Source organism: Labrus bergylta, chromosome 16 (genome assembly GCF_963930695.1).
Source record: "Labrus bergylta chromosome 16, fLabBer1.1, whole genome shotgun sequence".
NCBI classification, from domain to species: domain Eukaryota; kingdom Metazoa; phylum Chordata; class Actinopteri; order Labriformes; family Labridae; genus Labrus; species Labrus bergylta.
Genome location: NC_089210.1, coordinates 16,716,267 through 16,735,575, shown reverse-complemented (window position 1 = coordinate 16,735,575; position 19,309 = coordinate 16,716,267). Strand labels below are relative to the sequence as shown.

Sequence of the window (19,309 nt, the reverse complement as noted above, 5' to 3'; positions counted from 1 at the left end):
CAATAGCAGGAGCAAATATTGGAATTATACAGCAGCCATGGGCTTGAATCCAACCTTTGCCCTTTGCTGCATGTCATCCCCCACTCTCTCAACCCAATGCATTTTAAGAGAAATGGAATAACCAGTCAGTCAACTGAGATCATGTAATGTTTATCTCAATCATTATGGCAAACAAGTGATACCAGAGTTCAGGTTTGAAGGGATTATTGTAAAAAGGGGAACTTGTTTTTGTACAACTCTCCTGTTAATCTGTCTCTCACAGATTCTCTGTGTCTGATGTGATCATTAGTTAAAAAGCTTCCTACATGATTCAGCAGCCAGCAGTAGAATCAGAGCTACAGAGAACATTTTTTCACTTGAAGTGATCTGATGGAGCTTCTGTTCTTCTCTGACTCACAGCCTGATGTCAAGTCTTTATATCAGACTGTGAGGAAGTTCGCTTTCCATATAAGGACACAGGGAGGCTATGAAAGAAGGTTCACCTATGTGGTGCTCAGGAAGTGAACTGGCACCTCTCGAGCTACCAGACCAATTTCAGACATGACCTTAACCTGTGACCCTCAGAATCCCAGTCCAAGTCCCCACAATCTGAAATACTGCCCCCCCCCCCCTTACTTTATTACTTCAATTGATCAAATTATGTAATTTGTGTTTGAGATCCCAGAAATGTATTATAAATAAACTTTGTTATATTTATTTCACTTTTACTTTAAGCAATATAACTATATGAATCTATAAATGAGTATTTTTTACTCTTCAACAGTGAAGTGGTGTTAAGATCATTATTGGTGTGAGGGCTCCTCCTCTGGTGGCTTCATGTTACTGGTGTTCAGGCTCTGAGGGGTTTTTGTTCAGCTCTACTGATGGGTTGTGTCACTGTGGCTCTCTGGCACAGTAATACACTGCAGTGTCTTCAGTCTTCAGACTGTTCATCTGCAGATACAGCTGCTGTCTGCTGTTGTCTCTGGAGATGGTGAACCGGCTTCTGACTGAATTAGAGCTAGCACTGTCATGTCTGATATTAGCTATCCACTCCAGTCCTTTTCCAGGAGCCTGTCTAACCCAAGCCATCCAGGAGCTGCTGAATGTGAATCCAGAGGCTGAACAGGTCAGTCTGTGGGATTCTCCAGGCCTTTTAACCACTGCTTCAGATTCTGTCAGAGTCTGACCATCAACACCTGAAGAGACAGAAAAGAAAACCATCAGATGTGACACTTTCAGAAGACTTTTTAGAGTAAAGATGAGTGATGATCATCACCTGCCCAGCAGACAGTAAAAAGCAGCAGTCCTGTCCTATAGTCCATCATGTTCAACTGTGTGTCCACTGTTCTCTGTCGTCCTCTCTGCTCTCACATAAGTAGAGGAGGAACACATCAGAGATTTGCATTGACTCCTCCTCAGAGAGCAATAACATTTGACTTCTGTCTTGGATACTTTAAGTTGAAAGGTCATCAGTTGTATCATGCCAGTAGAGTGAAATCAGAGATTAACTTGATAACAGGAAAAGTTTTTTGTTTTGTTTGTAGGTAATCAATGATTCAGTAGTTGGATTAGCTGACAAATATATTTGATTGAACCATCGAGATTTGATTATTTGTTTTAAAAATATATATTTTTTGGAAATCTCTCATATTACCATCAGGGTTATGAATCTTGATCTTTTTGTAACCACAATCTGATTTTTCCGGTCACTACCCTTAGCTCATGACCATAGGTGAGGCTTAGAATGATGATTGACCGGTAAATCTAGAGCTTTGCATTAAATTATTGTACTTGTAGTATAATTGTATCTCAAAGTAAACTTTGCTCTTTTGCTTTGACTTTTACATCTCTACATGTGTATTTTTCTCTCCTCATTATTTAACTGGTGTTTTAATCCTTACTGGTCTGGGGGCTCCTCCTCTGGTCGCTTCATGATTTTATTTCAGACTTTATCGGGTTTGTAATTACGTCATGTAAAAAAATATTCTTGTCATGTTTTGACAGTTTAGGTTTCTGTACTGCGTTGCTTCCTCTTGTGTCACTGTGGCTCTCGAGCACAATAATAAACAGCAGAATCTTCCATCGTCAGACTGTTCATCTGCAGAAACACCTGCTGTCTGCTGTTGTCTCTGGAGATGGTGAACCGGCCTTTGACTGAATTAGAGTAGTAGATGCTACCACCACTACTAATATAAGCGACCCACTCCAGTCCTTTCCCAGCAGCCTGTCTGATCCAAGCGTTATGAGGATGAATAGAAAACACTGAATATGTGCAGGTCAGTGTGTGAGATTCTCCAGGCCTTTTAACCACAGCGTCAGACTCAGTCAGTGTTTGACCCTCAGTACCTGCAGACATATAAACAGCTTGTTAGATACTGTAATGCACCAAGAAGTTTGTCTGAAGAAATAGTCACCGTTCTTACCTGTCCAGTTTAGTGACAGGATGAGAAATAGAACCAAACACTCAGGTTCTGTCATTGTGAAAGCTTTCGTCGTTGTCAAGTCTACAGAGTGTGTTTGTGCTTCAATCTGCAACACTTATGTAGTGATGGAAGACATCAGAGATTTACATTGACTCCTCCTAATCAGAGAGAAGGTCACTAATTGTTCTATGATATAATATGATTTATTCACACAAAAATAATGATGTATGCAAACCTAAAGTAATTGGTCCCTTTGTTTTGCATACATTTAGATAGATTCAAAAAATGCCTTTCTAGGGAATGTCTCATACCACCAAAAGGATTATGAATCTTTTTTTTACATCAGTTCCTCATTGTATAGCCATGTACACTTTAATATAGACTATTTGTGTCATTGAACTGCTGTTATGATCATGATTGGTGTGAGGGCTCCTCCTCTGGTGGCTTCATGTTACTGGTGTTCAGGCTCTGAGGGGTTTTTGTTCAGCTCTACTGATGGATTGTGTCACTGTGGGTCTCTGGCACAGTAATACAGTGCAGTGTCTGCAGGCTGCATATTCAGTCCGTTTAGGGTCACCCTGTTGTTAGAGGCGTCTAAGTCGATACTGAACTGGTTCTTCAGTGAATCTTTGTAGTAAGTGTCTCCAGTGTATCTCATTCCAATCCACTCCAGTCCTTTCCCTGCAGGCTGTCTGATCCAGGCTGTCCAGTAGCTGCCAACAGAATAAGAGACCTGACAGGTGATGGTCAGACTCTGACCTGGCTGCACAGTCACAGAGGCTGGCTGTGTCAACTGTTCACACTTCACACCTGTTGAAAAGAGAACATGTTTAGTAAGAAATGATCAAGTTAAACTGCAGAAGAAGAACTGTTGACTTTGACAGATGCAGACAGACTCACATCCAGCTGCCAGCAGCAGCAGCAGAGCTACAGAAAACATGGTTGATGTTGAAAGTGACGTGCTGTGAACTCCACTGACGGCCTGATGGGAAGTTTTTATAGCTGAGTAACAAGGAAGCTCACTGAGTTTGCATACAATCAAACATATGAAGCATCAATGATGGTCTGACTGGAGCCAATAGGAGAGTCTGTTCACTGTTTTTATATCTGCAGAGTGAAAAGATGACTGGAAATCATCTCTGCTTTACATATGATAACAGATATAATATATGTGATCATACTGTAGGATCAGATTGGTTGAAAGTGTTTACTAATAACTGGTTTCATTCATTTTAGGATTAATCTTATCAAAGAGAGCAGCAACAATCAATAAATAGGTGATAAGGAAATGCTATTAGAAAGAGCTTTTCTACTCTTCTTATGTTAATTCATATTGTGTGTATGTGATTATATATAATTACTCATTAATAATGTTGGTGTACTATCTTCATATCATGTGGAATATTTTAAATCTTTACATGTTTCGTCCATGTGTTGATCTCTACTGTATGCTTGGAGTTCAAACCAAATGTAGACACAGTTTCTCCAAACAGATACAAAGAATTTAATCAGCTACATTGAATAAAAACAGAAGTAGTGTTTTGCAAAGTCTGCAAACATTAGTACCAAGGAAAAAAGTTTTAATTATGTAGGTTGAAACTGAATTTTCATCTCTTCCAGTAGATAACAGTATCAATGCTGATAAATATGAATGTTCCCCGTTATGGTGGTAAATAAAGGAAGTAGTTTTTGTACGACTCTCCTGTTATTGTCTCTCATTGTGGGTCTCTCACACAGTAATACACTGCAGTGTCTTCAGGCTGCAGACTCTGCCCTGTAAGAGTCACTGTTCTAGCAGACTTGTCTGTCCTGTAGCTGAACTTGTTCTTCAGAGCATTATTTTGGTAAAAGTCTCCACCACCCCACCTATGACAGATCCAGTCCATTGGTTTCCCTTCACACTGTCTGATCCAACCTGTTGCATAGCTGTTATCAGTCAGAGAGTAACCAGAGACCTGACAGGTGAGGGTCAGAGACTGTCCAGGCTGCACGACCATTGAGCCTGGTGTGATGAGATCAATACAGTGCACACCTGTAGAAACACAAATCATCATTATCTCCATCACTCATCTGATTATGAGTTGTTTCTAAACAGTCGAAAAGCTCCTTACAGGATCCAGCGGTCAGCAGCAGAATCAGAGCTGCAGAGAACATGACTGATGATGGAGCTGATCTGATGTGAGAACTTGATGCATTAACACACCCAGTGGACTTTCTTATATGGCAACAAGAGGAGCCTAATTTACATACACAGGATGGAAAATCAGCCGACTACGTTCATTCAAATATTTTAAAATCCTGGTAAAATTTAGTATTACTCTTAAACTCTCAATTAATCAGAGATAGGGATTGAAACAATATTTAAGTGACACATTGATTAGAAGATCTAATAAAGCCTTAAGACTGTTTCTCTCTCTCTCTTTACTGTTACAGTCAAATGAAGTTGAAATCATTTGTTGTGTGAGAGCTCCTCCTCTGGTGGCTTTAAGGAACAAGTGTTCACAAGGGGAGAAACTGTGTTTTTCATTAATGACACTTGGTGCTCAGAAACAGTAAAGCTTGATGGATATTATTAACCACATGTCAGAAGTCTTTCATGGTAAGATTTCAACACATGAAGTTATAAAACTCTTCTTGTTGCTGCAGTTTACATTCCCCAAGCATGCACATCTAAATAGTTCACTACAGAATGATTACTTCTAGGATGTATCATAGAGATGCTGTAGATTTAACTGCTGCTCTATATATTTTATATTAATTAGTTCTTGTCTACATTCACAATTTGAATGTGTCTTCCATGTCACTGAAGTAAGAGGGGACTAAAACTTAAACTTCCATTTATTGAGAAACTGTGTTTTAAAAAAAAAAAATGAAGTTGATGACTTGATAAGTATTTGTTCAACACTCAGAATTTTCATATTTAATTGTGAATCACATGAAATATTGTGATGGTGGTAAAAAGAGGAAGTAGTTTTTGTTCAGCTCTACTGATGGGTTGTGTCACTGTGGGTCTCTGGCACAGTAATACACTGCAGTGTCTGCAGGCTGCATATTCAGTCCGTTTAGAGTCGCTGTATTTCTGGAAGAGTCTAAGTCGATACTGAACTGGTTCTTCAGTGAATCTTTGTAGTATGCGGTGGATCCATGTTTGTGACCGACCCACTCCAGTCCTTTCCCTGCAGGCTGTCTGATCCAGGCTGTCCAGTAGCCGCTAACAGAATAAGAGACCTGACAGGTGATGGTCAGACTCTGACCTGGCTGCACAGTCACAGAGGCTGGCTGTGTCAACTGTTCACACTTCACACCTGTTAAAAAGATAACATGTTTAGTTAGAAATGATCAAGTTAAACTGCAGAAGAAGAACTGTTGACTTTGACAGATGCAGACAGACTCACATCCAGCTGCCAGCAGCAGCAGCAGAGCTACAGAAAACATGGTTGATTTTGAAAGTGACGTGCTGTGAACTCCACTGACGGCCTGATGGGAAGTTTTTATAGCTGAGTAACAAGGAAGCTCACTGAGTTTGCATACAATCAAACATATGAAGCATCAATGATGGTCTGACTGGAGCCAATAGGAGAGTCTGTTCACTGTTTTTATATCTGCAGAGTGAAAAGATGACTGGAAATCATCTCTGCTTTACATATGATAACAGATATAATATAGGTGATCGTACTGTAGGATCAGATTGGTTGAAAGTGTTTACTAATAACTGGTTTCATTCATTTTAGGATTAATCTTATCAAAGAGAGCAGCAACAATCAATAAAAAGGTGATAAGGAAATGCTATTAGAAAGAGATTTTCTACTCTTCTTATGTTAATTCATATTGTGTGGATGTGATTATATATAATTACTCATTAATAATGTTAGTGTACTATCTTCATATCATGTGGAATATTTTAAATCTTTACATGTTTCGTCCATGTGTTGATCTCTACTGTATGCTTGGAGTTCAAACCAAATGTAGACACAGTTTCTCCAAACAGATGCAAAGAATTTAATCAGCTGCATTGTCTAAAAAACAGAAGTAGTGTTTTGCAAAGTCTGCAAACAATACTACCAAGGAAAAAAGTTTTAATTATGTAGGTCGAAACTGAATTTTCATCTCTTCCAGTAGATAACAGTATCAATGCTGATAAATATGAAAGTTCCCCGTGATGGTGGGAAATAGAGGAAGTAGTTTTTGTACGACTCTCCTGCTCTTGTCTCTCACTGTGTCTCTCTGGCACAGTAATACACTGCAGTGTCTGCAGTCTGCAGACTGTTCATCTGAAGATAGAGTTTACTGTTGGAGTCATCTCTGGAGATGGTGAATCTGCCCCGGACTGACGAGGAGTAAGAGATTGGTGTACTGAATGTGCCTATATAAGCAATCCACTCCAGTCCTTTTCCAGGAGCCTGTCTGACCCAGTTCATACCGTAGCTGCTTAATGTGAATCCAGAGGCTGAACAGGTCAGTCTGTGGGATTCTCCAGGCCTTTTAACCACTGCTTCAGATTCTGTCAGAGTCTGACCATCAACACCTGAAGAGACAGAAAAGAAAACCATCAGATGTGACACTTTCAGAAGACTTTTTAGAGTAAAGATGAGTGATGATCATCACCTGCCCAGCAGACAGTAAAAAGCAGCAGTCCTGTCCTATAGTCCATCATGTTCAACTGTGTGTCCACTGTTCTCTGTCGTCCTCTCTGCACTCACATAAGTAGAGGAGGAGCACATCAGAGATTTGCATTGACTCCTCCTCAGAGAAAATTTGAGAAATAAGTCGCTTTCTTTACACAAACAACATTTGAACTTTTTTTCTGATACTGCTCTCTTTTTCTTTTTCTCTTTTTTGTTGTCAGGTTAAATTGTGCTGCGGGTATCGCTGTTGTAAGTCAGAACGTATTAAGATGGTGCCGGATAGTGCCAAAAGGTTTCCGGAAGATGGAGACAAACTTGATTTCACACTGAGGGAAGGACTTGTGCAAACTCAGTTGTGTCCGAGTTATAGAATGGACATTAAAAGGAAGCACTCACTCTGTCCAGTAGATGGCGGTAATGCAGCACTTAAAATTCCATAACTGCCATAAAACCCACCAGAAGAAGATGCTGTTATTTCACTGTTTTCTAAAACAGATTAGTGATGTAGGTTTGAAGTTTTGAAGTCAATATTTTCCATTTTATATAGTTTGAACTTAATGCTGTGTGTAAAGGAGGTCAGTCTAGTACTGAGTTGTTGAGATGCTTGATCAAGGAGTGACCTGGCTGACACGCTTTTCCTTAGTTTACACTCAACCTTTACAAATGACTGACAGCCACACCGGGTTGTGGTTAGAACAGTTCATTGATCCAAACATGCAACAATGTGAATTAAAGTCCATCACTGAGCCAAACAAACTTCCCCAAACTCACAGTAACAGCAAACCTCACGTTCAGAAACCTTCCTGGATCACACACCTGACTCTTTCTAATATGCATACCTGAGCAGAAGTCTTACAGAGACACCCACAGTCAACACAAAGCACTGCAGTAAATGGTCGTACAAGAGACCCCCAGTTTTAGCTCTTACACTGTGCCTGCAATTAGTGTGAATTTTTTTTTGTTAAACATGCTTTTGGGTGCAATTTATTTATCTCAACACAATCATGGAGTCATGCTGAGTTTCTTTGTTGTTGTTTTTTCAAATCAAGAAAATTATGTTTTCTGAAAAATACTTTCCATGTCTTGCTAACTGTTTAACTGCCAGCTGAATTGATATGAACTTTATTCATGAACTGTTAGCATCATAGTCATGAATAAGTTACAACCTATGAGTGATTTTAACGTTTTGTGTTATAGAAGCAGAATATTTATAAGCTTTTGTGTTCCTCCTGTTTGCACTCGTTGTCCAGTGAGTGCAGCTGTGGTCGTGTAGAAAGCCTAACGCTGCAGATTTGCATTGACACTCTGGATTCTGATAGTTTTGTTTCAGTGTTCGCAGGTGTTTGAGCACAAAGACATTTAGAGAAACTCCCACAGCCTTTAGTGGAAACCAGCTGCAGAGGAACTGAAACCTGTTTGATTAAATGCAAAAACTTCATCAGAGTGCTTTGCCTAAATGGGTTTAGATCAATGAGAGCAGAAGATCTGAATGTCAACCTTAAATAACTGTCACTGACAGCACTCTAGTGGTTTTATAACAAAAATTACATTATTCATTTTTTAACTCTTATGCTCTGATCATTAATATTCGACTTTAATCTCTTGATGTAACAGCCTGTTAAAGAAGAAATTTGTTGAGTAGGTGCTACTTAGCCAGATAAATTCCAGAGAAAGGGCAAGGTCATTTCCTTCTCTTATTTGCAAACAGTATTTCTGTGTGGGCTGTAAAGCACTTTGGTGAACAGAGCAAGAATGGATTGAATAAATAATTGTATGTATGACCACATGGTGGATGATGTCCAATAACATGATCTTGATTTACAGATCCTATATAAAAAAGACAATGAAAATGATTTAGCTTCATTAATCTCCATAAAATCATATCTGTAGACAAAGCGCAGCAAACAATCCACTCTTTGACATCATCTGTGGAAGTCCGTCTCCATTATCGTATCATAAGTGTCTTGTCGGACTGTAAACAATGTAACAAGACTGAACAGGTCGTTATCTACCAGATGGAAGCATAGCATCTCTTCTGTAAGAGAAGAAGAAAAACACATTCCTAAGTTTTAATATCGTCGAGACGAGAGGAATGAGCCGTTTGCCGGAAACGTTGAAGGTTCGTCGAGGAGTTAGCATCTTCTGTTGACGTTTTTCTTCACACCAAGTAGAAGTGGTGAATCAGTTATGGTTAAACATTTATTATATTTAGCTATGTTGCACTGTCTGTGTTCATGTGATGGTTACTGACAGGCTACATAGCTAAGGTTTACACTGTAAACAGTATTGTGAAAAATATAAAATAATAGTCATGAGGATGTGTGGTTTGTGTCTAACAAGTTTTCTCACATCTGGATGATAAGATCTGTAATCCAGAGTGTAACAACTATAGTAAAGTGCTCATTAATCCTTAGTAGAGTTTTTTTCTCCACATTTTACCTTCATAAATACATTTGAGCTTCTGTTATTTGATTATGTTTAATTACATCCAATGCTAAATGAATAAAATGAATGAAACTAACCAATTAGTCCTGGTAGATATCGTGTAAGACTGTCACTCCAGTTACCTCAAAAAAGAGGGAAAATTATTTACACTATTCATATTTTTATAAATAGTGTATTTTAAATGATTACATTTATTAATCAGAACATTTCAATAGTTAATTGGGATTAATTGCATTCTTAAACACATGTTCAAAATTCCATTTTCGCATTTACAAAAAATGCTAACTTTTATTTTGAATTTTTGTACTCTCTTTAGCTGAGAATACTCTACTTGCTGGTTGAATTCAATCCTTTTGTTTTGAAATACAGTAAGGCCCTTCTGGTAGATGGAAGGTTACAACATGAACTTAAGCACGGAAACAGTAAGTGGTTAGGGATCCCAAACTGACGTCAAACTGCTCAAAGGAATGGCAACAAAGGTCAATGTGTGATGTCATGAGGTCAATGTGTGATGTCATGAGGTCAATGTGTGATGTCATAAGGTCAATGTGTGATGTCACAAGGTAGATATTACTTTGGACTTGTCAGCTGAGCTGTCTGAGAGTTTGTTAAAGTGAAATGAGACATTCAAAGATGCAGCAGTGTCCTTCTTTTACATCACTGAGACTACAGGGAGACACTGAGGACGACTATCTACGGGGAGGCTAAAGGGACAAATAGCATGTGCTTTGAAAAACATAATGATGCATTCATTTCAGACCTTAATTAATCACAATTTACTAGTTAATGGTGACAGCCCTACAACATTAAACTAACTTTACTGTGGAACATGAATAGAGGGTATCCACACCAGCCAAAATTGTTCCTGATAGAAAACAACGTATATAATTGATAATGCAGTCTAAACTGTCATAAAAAGTGTGTCCAAGATGCCCAGCTGTGCAGTAATATATAAAGCACTGACAGGAGTTTAAGGGTCACCTAGTCTAGAAGCTGCTGGAAAATCTGCCATCATTTTTGAAATATTTAGTTTAAAAATCAAGAGATATTTCACCCAAGTTGTCCTGTGAACTTCTGAGGAAGCAGAGCATGCGTTGCTCTCTCTGATCATAAACTGGTTGATGATGAACTCATAACTCTTTTTATTATTTTGATTTTTTTCAGTCACAATAGTCAAATAATTCCCTTACAAGGAGTTGTACACATAAGGTCAGGATAGATAGAAACTCTGGAGCTCTGATGTGACGGTAATTTTGGATATTAAGACAAGGAGGTCTTTCTCCAGATTTCTTCCCTCTGTTTGATTATCCTACTCTGATTGTTTGTGTTCATCAGAGCCGAGCGTGTGGTGGGAAAGGACGCCGACCAGCAACATGGAGACGTGGAATTGGACGCTTACTCAAACATCCAGAGGTACATAACAAAGGTGTGTTTTTAGTATGTAGGGCTGACGCCTCTAAATAGTTTTCTAGTCGACTAGTAGTCTTTATTCTAGGCTTGGCGTCTGCTAGTCAACAAATCATGATATATTTATTTTATACCTTTATTTAGATATAGGAAACAGTGGAAAGAGTCAGAAATTGCAGAGAGAGAGGGGGTTACACGGGGTTTGCACACTAACCACTAGGCTATCGGTGCCCCCCAACAAATGATTATTAAATTAATTTGATTATTAACTAGAACAGCACGGAGAGTTCTGTCACTTTGGCCCTCTGAGCTGTAGATTGAAGACCTTGCAGATGAATCAGTTTGTCTTAGGCTTCTCACTAGAAAACTTTGTAGCTAGTGGAGAATGGTTGTGTGGCTTCATAGTAATGCCGCATAAAACAGGTGCTTTACTCACCTACAGTTCCCAACATAAATCATTGGATCTTGACTTGACTAGAGCTTATCTGGACTCTCTCACATAACATAAAAAACATGCAACTTATCTTCCTCACAAGTCCACCTTCCGTAAAGGTAAGTAACACTTGAAAAGGACTGACAGACACTCAGACGAACGATGATGCAGCTTCTAGTTGGAGTATTAAACTTGAAATTTGATCAACTATTGAGGGGAAGCCTGAGTGTGTTGTGTATCTTTGTAAAAAAAAAAAGCCAAAATCCTTGATAGGAAAACTCTAGAAAATGTTATAACAAACTGAAATCACTTTCTGTACATTTGTCGTAAATTTCTGCCATTGGCCGTCTGCAACACATCCGACATTCAAATGAACAAAGAGCAGGAATTTCCAGGTGAGTCGAACTAGCTAAGTTGATAAAAGCCAGCTAAAACTAACCGAAATCATCTACACTATATTGACCGCTGTGATTTTACACACCATTGTCCGTCTGGAACACATGTGTGGCATGCTCAGGTGAGTCGAGTTAGCTGGCTTGATAAAAGCCAGTTAGCCTTTCTTTCTCTGAAATCATAGAAATAGAAAACTTTGTGTGTCACCTCACATGTGTGCACGGCTTTACTGTCCCAGTCTGTGTTCTTCACATTCAGAACACTGACAGCTGAAAACGTGTTCCTGAATGATTTGGGGGGCCAAGTAGTGAAGCCAGGTTCTTCTATTTCATTTTTCTTCCATTTTACCGTCAATTCATTGGGAAAAAAATCATAAATTGAACACATCAGAGCCTGAGTGTCTCCTCTTGGCACCAATACCAACGTTATCTTTGGAGGGAGTTCGGGCACTACGCAAGTGAATGAAAGAGCAGAGATAGAGATTTAGTTGAAATCAGATCAAGCTGAAAGAATTTCTTCAATAATACTGGATGAAAATTGGAAATATATAGACAATTCAGAACATAAAAACAAGAAAATGCATTTGGACAAAACGTAAAAGAGCCATGATAGAAGGTTAAAAATCACCTACTTTCAATTTTGACACTTTTGGATCCTCCAGGATACGTCAAAGCACAGTTAAAAGAGTTCCTTGAATCCCAGTCAGATTTGGATACTCGGGCCAGACTAAGACCTGTGAATTTGTTGTCATTGACAGTTGTAGAATATTGTACAGAAGGTAAACTGGTCCCGCTGTCATCCGTCCACTGGAAAGTACTCTTTGGGATGAAGTCATGAGCCAGACAACCAACAGTGATTTGATTTCCAGTCCCAGAGCCGCATTGAACCACAGGGAACAGAGTCGGTGCAGTTCCTTTAGAAAAGATTTTATAAAGCCAAATTAATAGAAATTACTGATTATTATCACAACTGCCTTTTTTAAATGTAAACAAAATAGATTTTATATTTTAATGACAGAATAACAAAAGGCAGACCCAAAGTGCTCTATGTTAGATCAATCAATCAAATAGTCAGAGTGAGGGGGAATGAGCTGCTGACCCTCCGCTTCCCAACCAAAGTCCCTACAGACTGAGCTACTGCCCGCCCCTATCTCATAACTATCTCATTGTTTTACATTATTTTGATGTTTTGTTTTCAGCTGCAATTTTTCCGCCCGATATTTTATTTATTCAGTCTATAAAGTATTAAAAATTAATTTTCCATCTTTATTAAAACTCACATAATCGTGGATACCAGATTGTCTTTAATAGACGGAAAATGGAGGTATTATGAAAACCCATTCCTTAAACCTGTATCCTTGTCAGAAAAAAATGTTTGAATAATATATATATATATTTAAATTGTACTTAATAAAGAAACTGATTAAATAAAAATGTAGATAACGTTGATTCCAGAAATCCTCACACCTTTCAACTTTTTGAATTTATTTAGCCAGCTTGCACAGTAAACAAATATAAGACAATATTTTGAAAACAATATGAGAAAATCTAACATTCATCTTATTTTTGTTTGTCTGGTCAACACCAGTCAACGGATTGGAGGTGAACATACTAATGAAAGAACCTCACATAAGCAAAACCTTAAGATGTCATGATAATAATATAATTTGTATATATAATGTATTAAATGAGTATTTAGAATATTTATGTAAGCCTATTGTTTAATAGTTGCCAATTTGTGGGAGAAAGTTATTTCATGAGCTATGCTCTCAATATCAACGATCAACAATTTAATCTTCATTGCGAAAAAAAAGTCCCATGAAGGTCAATTTTCCTGAGATTTACTTTATATTTATTTCATACTTTCACACAGAGACCTTTCACACAGAAAACTTAAATATATCTCAGCTCAACGGTAGTCTTACCTCTCATCACACAGTATGAGGTCTTGTGAATATCCACAAAATTAAAAGTTGGTGAATATTAATGTGGGGAAAAAATTCTGAGGTCCTCACCAGCAGCAGTTAAAATCCAGACAAAGTCATGTTTACTTAAAACCCTGTCCTGCATAGAGTTGTAATGCCAAGAAAGCCGTTTTCTAATGCTTTCAAGGAAACAGCTGCATTACCAACCAACTGTCTCTGCTTTCTGATTCTGCTATTTGTAAACCTAAACATTACGACCGGGTCCAACTTCTCAAGCATCAAAAATCAGTTAAAAAAAGATAAATATAGTAATCACTAAAAATAAGGTTTTAAAGTGACTTACCTGAATTAACAGTGACTGCAGTCCCTTGACCCCAGTAGTCAAAGTAAGCACAGTGATACATCTCAACTCAATGCTTCAACAAAAACCTGAAGAACCAGAAAAACACCTTATTAAAGGTTTGAAAACCACCAAGTCCTGATCTGTAGGAAACTCTAGTGTCCCCCTATAAGTGTATGTTCATGTTGAGTCTTTGACTCTTTTTAAAGTTGAGATTTACTAAGAATAACATTTACATACATGAACTACCTACGACTTCAAACTACTAAATAAACAACTTTTACCTAAAAATCTGCTTATAAAAACCATTACACGTTAGTTTCCTTATAGTTCAATGTGAGATATTTTGTCCAGTCCCCTTTTGTCCATCTTTAAAAGAGGATAGTTTAAGATTGTTGCTCTCAGGTTTTTGTACAGCTGTATATCACAGTGCCCCACGTAGCACTGTGATAAAGCCTCATACAAAAACTAAACACTGTTTCCTGTATGGAGCGTCAGGAAACGTTTATTATTAGCAGTGGGTAACAATCACACTGAACTTAAATTCTATAATTTTCTTCATCTTATAATTGATAATTTGTCATAATGAATCATTGTGATACTTTGGCTTATGTATGCATATTAATCTGAATATTTGAGAAACAAGAATTCAGATGATGGTGAATAGAAGATGATGCCTATTCTTCTATTATCTATGATAATCCTCAAACTAAAGCATCACAATCTTTTATTTTAGGAATCTATTGTTAAAAATATATTTTATTGTCTAAATATCAAAACAAATGATCAAACATTTTGTAATGAGAATTAAAAATGTAATAAGTTTGCAAGTTAATATAATAGGTTTGCATGGACCATAAGTCAATTGGAGGGATCAGTCATGAGTATGGCAGCTGTGGCTTAGTGGTAGAGTAGGCTGTCTCTCAACTGAAAGGTTGGGGTTTGATCCCCAGCTCCTGTAGCTACATAGCCTACGTGTCCTTGGGCAAGACATTTAACCCGAGTTGCTACTGCTGCTTCTTTGGTGGCGTATGAATGTGTATGAATGGATGAGTTAACACTGATGGTCACTTCACATAGCAGCCTCTACCATCAGTGTGTGAATGTGTAGGTCTGACCTTGGGTGTAAAAGCACTAGTAGTCAGAAGACTATACAAATGCTATACAAGCTCAAGTCCATTTACCATTCTCCATTTCCTAGTGTTGGCACTATTCCTACTTCAATTTGTATCTGTGGAGGTTAACTTGGGGTCAGGGCATGGTGTTTAAAAAAAGGGTGAATCTAAACAAAAACTGTTGTTTTTTTGTTTGTTTTTTACAGAACTTTCAGTGAGTCATTAGTCAGACACAGTAACATCTGCAGCAGTTTTTGTACAGCTCTCTGACTTCCTGTATCACTGTGGGGCTCTGGCACAACAATAAACAGCAGAGTCTTCAGCTGTCAGGCTGTTGTTAGTACGAATTTTCATGAAATTCATTAATCTTGTAACTTCGTGAAATGTATTAATCAAGTCTGCCTACCACCTGTTAACACTCCTACCTTTAGGTGTCTGAAGCTGTAACCTTATATGAGTGAAGCACCTAAGTAGTAGCAGATCTATGTTTGGATAGGAGCCAAGCATATGTTGTCAGCAACTGTTTGCTAGAGAGAGAGTCTACAGTTGTTACGTATACAAATCAGTGTCATGTCATCTTTATTGTTTTATGGTGATGCACCCAAATGTAAAGGAATTTGTGGGTTGCACCTTTTTGTGATGTTACTGTTACTTTGTCAGCACTTTGTCAGTCAAGTGATTTGGAAGCGTGCTTGTTTGATGAAGTTGTCTGACCTTGGCCGATTAAACGGTGTTATAATCTCCAGTCTGTTTCACGATTTCTTCATTGGATTTATACAAACAGAAACAACCCCCACCTAACAGCTGTTCATGTGCAGATACACCTGGTCCACATCGTTGTCTCTTGATATGGTGAAGCGATTCTTGACTGACGTGGAATAATATTTAATGCTTCCACTCGGAGCAGAAATGAAGGAAACCCACTCCAGTCCTTTTCCTTCAGCCTGTCTGATCCAGCTTATATGTGCATCACCGTCTGATATTCCTGTGTACGTACAGGTGAGTTTGTGGGATTCTCCAGGACTTTTTACCACCGGTTCAGACTCAGTCAGAGTCTGACTGTGCACCACTGTGGAGAAAAACAGACTGATCAGAACAGAGCCACACACAAACCCTGACACATACAAAGACAAGGCTATATATGTGTGTGTATTTACCAGAAACTGATAGCATGAGAAACGTTAAACACCCGGATAAAGTCATTGTAAAAATGTGTGTATAGGTCTGGTTGTTGGATTGGTGTGTTCTCAAGTTGCAGGGAGATTAAAAGCAATGGAAAAGGGGAACATTTGCATTGCCACACCTCACATATCTAAAAATGAAAAGCATGAAGATTCAACATCAGTTTCAACATCATTTGACTGGTGCAGTCTGAACCAGACGTTACTTCCTCTTCTCTAGATCCTTGCTTGAGTTGTACTTACTCTCTGATGTTTGTTGCTTTGGAAAAAAACATATATGAAAAGTAGATTCTGCTTCATCTCTCTACACTAGATGTGTTTTTAAATGAATGGAGTTTTCAAGGCTGGTTAGACACGAAGAACATAAAATGAGTTGATCCTGTACTCTGTGTCAGATTTGTAACAATCAGTTTGGGAAAACATGCAAACATATTTTCATCTGAAAGGATTGTGAAAGTCTTTTTACCTCAATGAATATGTGTTGAGTGGATTGGGAAAGCATTATTGATATTTAGAGAATTACTTGAGGGTGTTGACTCTGAAACTTTCACTGTTGACCTCATTTTAGGAGATTTTCCTTCGTCTCTGCTAGCTTAAATTGACAGTGAAGAACTTTTCATTTGTGTTTGATATTTGTCAACGCAGCATATCTTCTCTTTATGCTGGTCTTGTCCCGTGCTGGAGAAAAGTTGTATTTTCTGATAAAATAAATCCTCCTGCTGTCTTTTAACCATCAAAACATCACTTATGAATCATTTGTGTGGAGTTGGGAGAGTGCTGTATATCGTCTTTCCCGACAAACACCCTGCGGTGAAAGAGATTACAAAGAATAAAAAAAGAACAATCTTCTTCCAGATCATCTCATTTGCTTTTGTAGGACTTTCATAGAAATATTACTTTTAGTCCGTTCAATAAGAAGCTAAAAAAAACTGCTCACAGGAACTGGAAATAAATTCCATCAGTGACCAGGCAGTAAACAGAGAAAAGAAGAATATGAGACCTGATTGACTGCAATTATTCATAAAAGTTTAATCATATATTCACTTATATTACACATAATTGGCATTGTAGCCATAAGTCTGTATTATCTGTTGTGGTTGTTGTGATTGTTCGTAGGACCTGAGCAATAAGTGATTTTCAGGGCTGATACAGATATCAATATTAGGAAGAGAAAAAAAACTGGTACTGATATATTGGCCGATATCTTTCTTAAATGTATTTTCTGTTTGTAGAGCTGGATAGATAATATAGATATATACGAATGTATTTTGTTTATACCTCAAATGCAGTGATACCACTTGTGGAAAAGATATTTCATGAAGACAAGATGCTCACTGAACTGAAAAGTAACTGCGCATTGGACGTGCTTCACTTGACTCTTTGGAGTAATAATGCTTGTTGTAATCCAAAGACCGCCCTCTGCTGGTGAAAGAGAACTGATAGTGTAATACAATGACACTCAACTAAAAGGCGATTTGACTGGTGAATAACTGTAGTGATATCGACACATATCTGCAATAACATTAGCCAATACCAATAGTAAATATCTATATATCTATATTTAATATTAAACGAAATATCGGCCGACATTATTGGCTGGCTGATTAATCTGTCGGGCTCTAATTATTTATTCTACTTTCTCTGCCCAGCCAGGATTCTTCCGATCTTGCCACTATTGCCAAATGTTGCCAACTGCTTGCTTGCACTGGATTTCACACTTGCACTATGATTTATGTTGGGTCTGTTTAAATAACGTAATTCAGTGAACACTGTAGACTTGTCTCATGTCCTCTTTTTCTTGGTAAATCAAATCAATAACTCTTAGTATGATGGTATGAAAAAACAGATATGATTGAGATCACACTGCTGATTCTCTGTGGAGGTTTTTGTGCAGCTGCTCCACTGTCCTCACTCACTGTGTCTCTACGAGCACAGAAGTAAACAGCAGAATCTGCTGCTGTCAGTGTCTGGATCTGGAGGAACTGAGTGCTGCTGGGCACATCTTCTGTCATACTGAAGCGACTTTGAAAGGAGCTTGCATAGCTAGCAGAATTGCTGCCAGCATCCATCCTCCCAATCCACTCCAGAGCTCTCCCTGGTTTCTGTCGGATCCAGTGGATATAGAAGCTCGACATCTTAAACCCAGATATGATACATGACATCTTCACTGTCTCTCCAGGTCTTTTCACCTCAGAGGGAGACTGCTCCAGTCTGATCTCACTCCAAACTCCTGTTGTCATAGAAATATTGATCATTAACAGAACTTGAAAAAAAGGTGAAACATTTACACAAAGTATTAAAGCAGGATGGATTGTCTCACCATGAATAGTAACTACAAGTAATAAACTCCAGATACTACTTTTACCCATTCCTCTGTTCAGTGCTGTCTGATCTCAGATTTTCAAAAGTGTTCAGAACTGTCCGATTGATCTGCCTCAAGTTACTGACGGTGTGTTTATAAGAGAGGACGAGTTTGCATAGACCTCCCTCTACAGGTTCAAAAGAGAAACTGTGACTGATACATTTCCATAAGAAGAGAATATCTTCAGCAACAGAGCAAACTCTAAAATATCACAGTCATGGCAGATCGCCAAAGCATGTTTTTTTCTTGAAATGATGATCTCTTACTTTTCATCTTGATATGCAAAAGGGAATATTGTAGCTTGTGTGTTTGAGATGAAGCTATATTGTTAATGTAGATATGTTATCAGATGATATTTTCTACCCGATTCCATGAGCACTGAATTAAATGTTTCCCCAAGCATTTCTTGGGATCACGAAACACAACATTAATCTATAAATATTCAGGAACAATCAAGCTTCTCTACGTTTTTTTCTGCACTGATGTCGGCTGCAGTGGAAGTCTGATTGGGTTTATAGCACGCTATTCTTCCTCATGTACAGGTAAAACAAAAATCCTCTATTGTTCTGTGAATACATAAAGATTCCTCACATCATACTTATCAGAGTGTGTTGTCTTTATAAAGTCAATATAAAGTGATTGAACTGCATTGCTCTGGATCAGTTGTGCTGGTCTTTTG

At 38.2% G+C, this 19,309-nt stretch overlaps 2 long non-coding RNA genes across 2 annotated transcripts in view; both read right to left on the bottom strand.

The window, feature by feature from the left end:
* The window catches only part of LOC114921854 (uncharacterized), a 34,248-nt gene extending 17,930 nt beyond the window's left edge, over positions 1–16,318 (bottom strand). Inside the window, exons 1-2 of the long non-coding RNA XR_010668833.1 lie at positions 16,245–16,318; positions 15,912–16,156 (exon numbers count right to left, since the gene is read on the bottom strand). This is a non-coding gene — a long non-coding RNA (uncharacterized lncRNA). The remainder of the gene's footprint in view (positions 1–15,911; positions 16,157–16,244) is intronic.
* A 954-nt stretch (positions 16,319–17,272) lies between these two features.
* On the bottom strand, positions 17,273–18,729 carry LOC136182988 (uncharacterized). The gene is made up of 2 exons (XR_010668830.1): positions 18,589–18,729; positions 17,273–18,498 (listed from the first exon to the last, which is right to left on the bottom strand). It is a non-coding gene; the product is annotated as an uncharacterized lncRNA (long non-coding RNA).
* Positions 18,730–19,309: the final 580 nt, after the last annotated feature.